Source organism: Schistocerca piceifrons, chromosome 8 (genome assembly GCF_021461385.2).
Source record: "Schistocerca piceifrons isolate TAMUIC-IGC-003096 chromosome 8, iqSchPice1.1, whole genome shotgun sequence".
In the NCBI taxonomy this organism is placed as follows: Eukaryota; Metazoa; Arthropoda; class Insecta; order Orthoptera; family Acrididae; genus Schistocerca; species Schistocerca piceifrons.
The window spans coordinates 484,522,130-484,530,147 of NC_060145.1; the positions used below are offsets into that span (position 1 = coordinate 484,522,130).

Consider the following 8,018-nt stretch of genomic DNA (forward strand, 5'->3'; position numbering starts at 1 on the left):
AACATTATTTCGGCTTATTTGCAATGTGAATATCGTAAAAATGAGAAAAAAGGAAAAGAAATTGAAGGAAGACTCGACCTCACGACCTGCGGATTACGGTTCTGTACTGTGTCCTCTGCGCCAGACGCTGCCTGGAAAATACGCTAGTACAAATCGCTCATGTCTCGCCAGTCCCGAGCCAAAAGTACAGCTTTATTTTGCGAAAACTCTGGATCATCTGGATCTCCCATCTCTCTCGCTTTCATTTCTGGCCAAGCCCTGCATACGCCATAAATTTGCATGAAACTAGTGAGGACGATTAGGAGTGGTCCGCTTCTCTGGGAGCATAACAGGCATTTCACAACAACATGTCTGTCATATTGTCCTTCTGTTTGGTTGTCGGAAGATCTGTGCACGGCAGGAACCGGAGATGCTGCCACCTGAAGTGAAACTGCAGACTTGAAATTAGTCAGAAAATCCTCTTACGATGCGTGAATGGAAGTGAGGTCCTTCTGAATACAATTTTGACAGGAGATGAAACGTCAGTCCATGCAATAATGGACATAAATGAGCGGTCTGTCTGGAAACATTATGTCGTGACTATTTTGGAACTAAAAATGTTGTTGTTCGTGTTGATTTCCTTGAAATTGAAACAACAATATAATCAGATTGGTACACCAGGTCGCTGCGAACTTTCATACTACTTGCAAGGGTCCGTGAAGAAAAGGGAAATGTTTGGCAATGGCGGACCATACACACTCCGCACGCCACTATACGAGAACCTCTAATACTGGTCAGCGTCCTACATACTTTCCAGACCTGGTGACCATTTGGTCCCGCAGTCTGCGAAAGAAGACCAGCGGACACATGCTGCCGCTGACCAAGCTGAGAAAACTGCAGTTGTGGGAACAGACTGCCGACATCTCCCAAGACGGCTGAAGAAAACTTGTATATCGCTGGCGGATGTGCACCCAATTGTCTAGCGATTATGTGGAAAAGTGAGCACCTTATTAAATAGGCTGCTCTGAAGATTATTTCTGCGTTTTATTTACTCAAATGTTCTCATCGAAACCCAAGTTACAAACATGGAGGCATTACTTTTCGTACACTACTGGCCATTACAATTGCTACACCAAGAAGAAATGCAGATGATAAACGGTTATTCATTGGACAAATATATTACACTAGAACTGACGTGTGATTACATTTTCACGCAATTTGGTTGCATAGATTCTGAGTAATCAGTACCCAGAACAACCACCTCTGGCCGTAATAACGGCCTTCATACGCCTGGGCATTGAGTCAAAACAGAGCTTGGATGGCGTGTACAGGTACAGCTGCCCATGCAGCTTCAACACGATACCACACTTCATCAAGAGTAGTGACTAGGGTATTGTGACGAGGCAGTTGCTCGGCCACCATTGACCAGACGTTTTCAGTTGGTGATAGATCTGGAGAATGTGCTGGCCAGGGCAGCAGTCGAACATTTTCTGTATCTAGAAAGGCCTGTACAGGACCTGCAACATGCGGTCGTGTATTATCCTGCTGAAAGGTGGGGTTTCGCAGGGATCGAATGAAGGGTAGAGCCACGGGTCGTAACACATCTGAAATGTAACATCCACTGTTCAAAGTACCATCAATGCGAACAAGAGGTGACCGAGACGTGTAACCAATGGCACCTCATACCATCACGCTGGGTGATACGCCAGTATGGCAATGACGAATACACGCTTCCAATGTGCGTTCGCCGCGATGTCACCAAACACGGATGCGACCATCATGATGCTGTAAACAGAACTTGGATTCATCCGAAAAAATGACGTTTCGCCATTCGTGCACCCAGGTTCGTCATTGAGTACACCATCGCAGGCGCTCTGTGATGCAGAGTCAACGGTAACCGCAGCCAAGGTCTCCGAGCTGATAGTCCATGCTGCTGGAAATGTCGTCCAACTGTTCGTGCACATGGTTGTGGTCTTGCAAACGTCCCCATGTGTTGACTCAGGGATCGATACGTGGCAGCACGATCAGTAACAGCCACGCGGATAAGATGCCTGTCATCTCGACTGCTAGTGATACGAGGCCGTTGGGATCCAGCACGGCGTTCCGTATTACCCTCCTGAACCCACCGATTCCTTATTCTGCTAACAGTCATTGGATCTCGACCAACGCGAGCAGCAATGTAGTATACGATAAACCAAAATCGTGATAGGCTAGAATCCGACCTTTATGAAAGTCGGAAACGTGATGGTGCGCATTTCTCGTCCTTACACGAGGCATCACAACAACGTTTCACCAGGAAACGTCAGTCAACTGCTGTTTGTGTATGAGAACTCGGTTGGAATCTTTCCTCAAGTCAGCACGTTGTAGGTGTCGCCACCGGCGCCAACTTTGTCTGAACGCTCTGAAAAGCTAATCATTTGCATATCACAACATCTTCTTCCTGTCGGTTAAATTTCGCGTCTGTAGCACGTCATCTTCATGGTGTAGCAATTTTAATGGCCGGTAGTGTACAACCGTCGTAAGTTCTAAAAGACTGCGGGCATGCAATTGTAACGATGCTGAGTGTCTCGGTTAATTTTCAACTCCCAATGCTTGGGTGACGTTTGGTGCCAAAATTACGGCAAAACACTAAGCCTAACCAATAAATCCACGCTTCCACTAAAATTCATAGAACAAGGTGCGGATTATAAAAAATCCAAGATTTAGGGTGGCTTGTTGAGATAAAAGAAGTTTGCGATCTCTCTTTATTATCAGTAACGTTTATTCTGAATATCTGCTACAAAGTATGTAATTTACGTATATATATGAAGTCAGTAACTGTTCTCGGAAGAACAGAATACTGTTGACGACCGTGCAGCTTCTCCGTGGAATAAATGATGACTATCTGAAACCCTCAGCTGCCGACAGGTGTTGTTGATATACCTCGATGTGGACAGCTAAAAATGTGTGCCCCGACCGGGACTCGAACCCGGGATCTCCCGCTTGTATGGCAGACGCTCTATCCATCTGAGCCACCGAGGACACAGATGAATAGCGCGACTGCAGGGACTTATTCCTTGCACGCTCCCCGTGAGACTCACATTCCCAACTGCCCACAATTCTACATATGTGATGTATCTTATAGACATTTGCCCATTCACTCATTACTCGCGCACGCTTTGGCGATTTCCGTAAGAGTTTGGGAAACCTGTGCGCATTCGCACAGACGAAGGTCAATGGCTGGGTAGCCTTTAACTATGTATATAAGTCCCTGCAGTCGCGCTATTCATCTGTGTCCTCGGTGGCTCAGATGGATAGAGCGTCTGCCATCTAAGCAGGAGATCTCGGGTTCGAGTCCCGGTCGGGGCACACATTTTCAGCTGTCCACATCGAGGTATATCAACAACACCTGTCGGCAGCTGAGGGTTTCAGTTAGTCATCATTTATGTAATTTACGTTTATCGTAAAATTACGGAATGGAAATGGAAATAAGCGTTTCGCTTCATTGGCCGGGAGGCCCCTTACGGGGCAGATCCGGCCGCTTTGGTGCAGGTCTTATTACATTCGACGCCACATTGGGCGACCTGCGCGCCGGATGGGGATAAAATGATGATGAAGACAACACAACCCAGTCCCTGAGCGGAGAAAATCCCCGAGCCAGCCGGGAATCGAAACCGAGCCCTTTAGGGCGGCAGTCCGTCACGCTGACGTCAGCTATCGGGGCGGACATAATTACGGAATGCACTGATACAATAAAGAAGTTTTGTGTCTATGAAAGTTTGTCCATTGCGTAATAATACTTTTACAAGTTTCTGTATGTTAATGTTGTGCCACGAAAATTAGTTATCCTACAAATTCCGCTTTAGATTGACCTAAATTCGTAGTATAACATGTACCTATGCAACAAGTAATCTGGTTTTTATTTATGTTTTCTTGATATCGTTCATAACAAATGCACGAATAAAATATTAGTACCATATTACAGGGGGAGGTTACAAGATAATGACGTAAAGCAGTAAAGGCAAACACGGTTTATGATAAAATAGTTCGTGTATTCTTCTATAAAATGCATCGGCTCTTACTCGGAACAACCCACCAAAGAGATCTAAATCCTATGATACGATCAATTGAGAAATGAAGAACTGCAAAAGTTCGTATGTTTGTTGGTCTTAAAACGCCCACAATTGTTCGCAATTTGTTTGTGTCTGCCACGGTTTTTTTCCTTTTTTAAGTATAGAACGAAATCCATACGACAATCTTCAGAATAGTATGCTTCTAATCAAGATTATTTAATGTCCCGACTTAATGTAACTGTTCAAAACACATATTCCAGGATATACGTGAAACATGAAGTTAGCCAGCATAGTTCGCACCACTGAATTACTCTTAACTCTACACTCGATGTGACAGAATTCGAAACTCTCCGTAATATTTCCGAAGTGCTTTCTGAACACAACACTTCACCTTACATATACAGGATGGTCAGAAACAGTTTGAAAAGCCTGTAAAGATGTTGAAGAGAAGGTAATGCTGAGAAATGGTTCCTAAGAAAAAAATTCCATACACTGCGCCGTTTCCAAGTTAATTAGCATTGCAGTTAACCTATCAGGTCGTTGTGCTCCCAAATTCATGCCGCCCACAAGAGACGATGTCCCCAAAGGTGGTCTTCGTTTGGTTTCCTAAATCCGAACAACAGAATGATACAAAACTTGGAGATGCGACGGCGCTAAGTATCAAACGGGAGCCAAAGCCTGAGCAGTCTCGTGCGCTACCTTCTACGTTATGAGAACAACTGACGCCAACTGTATCTGGCGGGCCGCTTGAATTTGCGCGCCCAACGGTGTAATTGGCTAAACTCAATGTTAATTAACTAGGACTAGCTTCGCCGGCCGAAGTAGCCGCGCGGTTCTGGCGCTGCAGTCTGGAACCGCGAGACCGCTACGGTCGCAGGTTCGAATCCTGCCTCAGGCATGGATGTGTGTGATGTCCTTAGGTTAGTCAGGTTTAACTAGCTCTAAGTTCTAGGGGACTAATGACCTCAGCAGTTGAGTCCCATAGTGCTCAGAGCCATTTGAACTAGGACTAGCTTCAAGATTATTTAATGTCCCGACTTAAAGTAACTGTTAAAAAACCACATTCCAGGATGTACGTGAAACATGAAGTTAGCCAGCATAGATCGCACCACTGAATTACTCTTAACTCTCCAGTCGATGTGCAGCTTTCGCCTGATGAAGTTTTCAATACCTTCCCGCCACCCAACTTGGGGCATCTATCAATTTCCTGTAATTTTCCCTTATAAAGATTACTTGCTTTCCCTTCAGTGCAAAGTGTATCTTCTTATCCATGAGAGCGTGCATGCTTGAGTTTCCCTCTGACGTAATACTATTTTACGAGTTACACAAGATCCTCCAAAAATTCCTGCTTCCGGCATTATCTTTCTAAACGACCTCAAAACTCGCACAGCTGCCTCATCTGAGCTGCCTTACACAATGCCATTAATTATTCTGAAGCCGGAGCAAAACTGACACTAGATAATCCGCAATGATACGATCAGAAACCGAAACAAACACGGATAACTCGGAAACTATTACTCCAATCACAAAACGGCACTAACCCCGTGAATAAAATGACTGCCTAGACCCTCACATTTGACTTTTCGCAATATCGAGAAAATGCTAGTAAGTTTCGTACTATAGCTCACAAGGGGACGACTGCCACTCTTGGGATGTTTAGAGATGCTGAATGCTGCAAAATGACAGGTAGTCTTACGACGCAATTTAATCAGAGGAAAATACGTTGCCTGAGAAACAAACTGAAGCACCTATAAGATAAGTAGGAAACGAAATGAAAGTTCACAGGTTTCGAGGGTGCGTAACGTCATTTCAGTTACTACAAAATAAGAATCAAATAGACAAAGAACTTGGAAGTGCGAGCCGACTTACCAGTAAGACATTGCAACCTCTCTTGCCCGGATGCACGCACTGATTCGGTTGGGAAGAGTGTCGTAAAGGCTTTGTACCCTCTCCTAAGACATTCTGGCTCACAGCTGTTTCAACTGGTCTGGTGCCTGATAGTCTGGGTACTGGCGCTTTTTTGTTTTGGTCATCAGTCTACTGACTGGTTTGATGCGGCCCGCAACGAATTCCTTTCCTGTGCTAACCTCTTCATCTCAGAGTAGCACTTGCAACCTACGTCCTCAATTATTTGCTTGACGTATTCCAATCTCTGTCTTCCTCTACAGTTTTTGCCCTCTACGGCTCCCTCTAGTACCATGGAAGTCATTCCGTCATGTCTTAGCAGATGTCCTATCATCCTGTCCCTTCTCCTTATCAGTGTTTTCCACATATTCCTTTCCTCTCCGATTCTGCGTAGAACCTCCTCGTTCCTTACCTTATCAGTCCACCTAATTTTCAACATTCGTCTATAGCACCACATCTCAAATGCTTCGATTCTCTTCTGTTCCGGTTTTCCCACAGTCCATGTTTCACTACCATACAATGCTGTACTCCAGACGTACATCCTCAGAAATTTCTTCCTCAAATTAAGGCCGGTATTTGATATTAGTAGACTTCTCTTGGCCAGAAATGCCTTTTTTGCCATAGCGAGTCTGCTTTTGATGTCCTCCTTGCTCCGTCCGTCATTGGTTATTTTACTGCCTAGGTAGCAGAATTCCTTAACTTCATTGACTTCGTGACCATCAATACTGATGTTAAGTTTCTCGCTGTTCTCATTTCTACTACTTCTCATTACCTTCGTCTTTCTCCGATTTACTCTCAAACCATACTGTGTGCTCATTAAACTGTTCATTCCGTTCAGCAGATCATTTAATTCTTCTTCACTTTCACTCAGGATAGAAATGTCATCAGCGAATCGTATCATTGATATCCTTTCACCCTGTATTTTAATTCCACTCCTGAACCTTTCTTTTATTTCCATCATTGCTTCCTCAATGTACAGATTGAAGAGTAGGGGCGAAAGGCTACAGCCTTGTCTTACACCCTTCTTAATACGAGCACTTCGTTCTTCATCGTCCACTCTTATTATTCCCTATTGGTTGTTGTACGTATTGTATATGACCCGTCTCTCCCTATAGCTTACCCCTACATTTTTCAGAATCTCGAACAGCTTGCACCATTTTATATTGTCGAACGCTTTTTCCAGGTCGACAAATCCTATGAAAGTGTCTTGATTTTTCTTTAGCCTTGCTTCCATTATTACCCGTAACTTCAGAATTGCCTCTCTCGTCCCTTTACTTTTCCTAAAGCCAAACTGATCGTCACCTAGCGCATTCTCAATTTTCTTTTCCATTCTTCTGTATATTATTCTTGTAAGCAGCTTCGATGCATGAGCTGTTAAGCTGATTGTGCGATAATTCTCGCACTTGTCAGCTCTTGCCGTCTTCGGAATTGTGTGAATGATGCTTTTCCGAAAGTCAGATGGTATGTCGCCAGATTCATATATTCTGCACACCAACGTGAATAGTCGTTTTGTTGCCACTTCCCCCAATGATTTTAGAAATTCTGATGGAATGTTATCTATCCCTTCTGCCTTATTTGACCGTAAGTCCTCCAAAGCTCTTTTAAATTCCGATTCTAATACTGGATCCCCTATCTCTTCTAAATCGACTCCTGTTTCTTCTTCTATCACATCAGACAAATCTTCACCCTCATAGAGGCTTTCACTGCATTCTTTCCACCTATCTGCTCTCTTCTCTGCATTTAACAGTGGAATTCCCGTTGCACTCTTAATGTTACCACCGTTGCTTTTAATGTCACCAAAGGTTGTTTTGACTTTCCTGTATGCTGAGTCTGTCCTTCCGACAATCATACCTTTTTCGATGTCTTCACATTTTTCCTGCAGCCATTTCGTCTTAGCTTCCCTGCACTTCTTATTTATTTCATTCCTCAGCGACTTGTATTTCTGTATTCCTGATTTTCCCGGAACATGTTTGTACTTCCTCCTTTCATCAATCAACTGAAGTATTTCTTCTGTTAACCATGGTTTCTTCGCAGCTACCTTCTTTGTACCTATGTTTTCCTTCCCAACTTCTGTGATGGCCC

At 44.1% G+C, this 8,018-nt stretch overlaps 1 non-coding gene across 1 annotated transcript; it reads right to left on the reverse strand.

Moving 5' to 3' along the window:
- Positions 1-2,926: 2,926 nt before the first annotated feature.
- Trnav-uac lies at positions 2,927-3,000 on the reverse strand. Its single transcript has one exon. It is a non-coding gene; the product is annotated as a tRNA-Val (tRNA).
- Between the last annotated feature and the right edge of the window lie 5,018 nt (positions 3,001-8,018).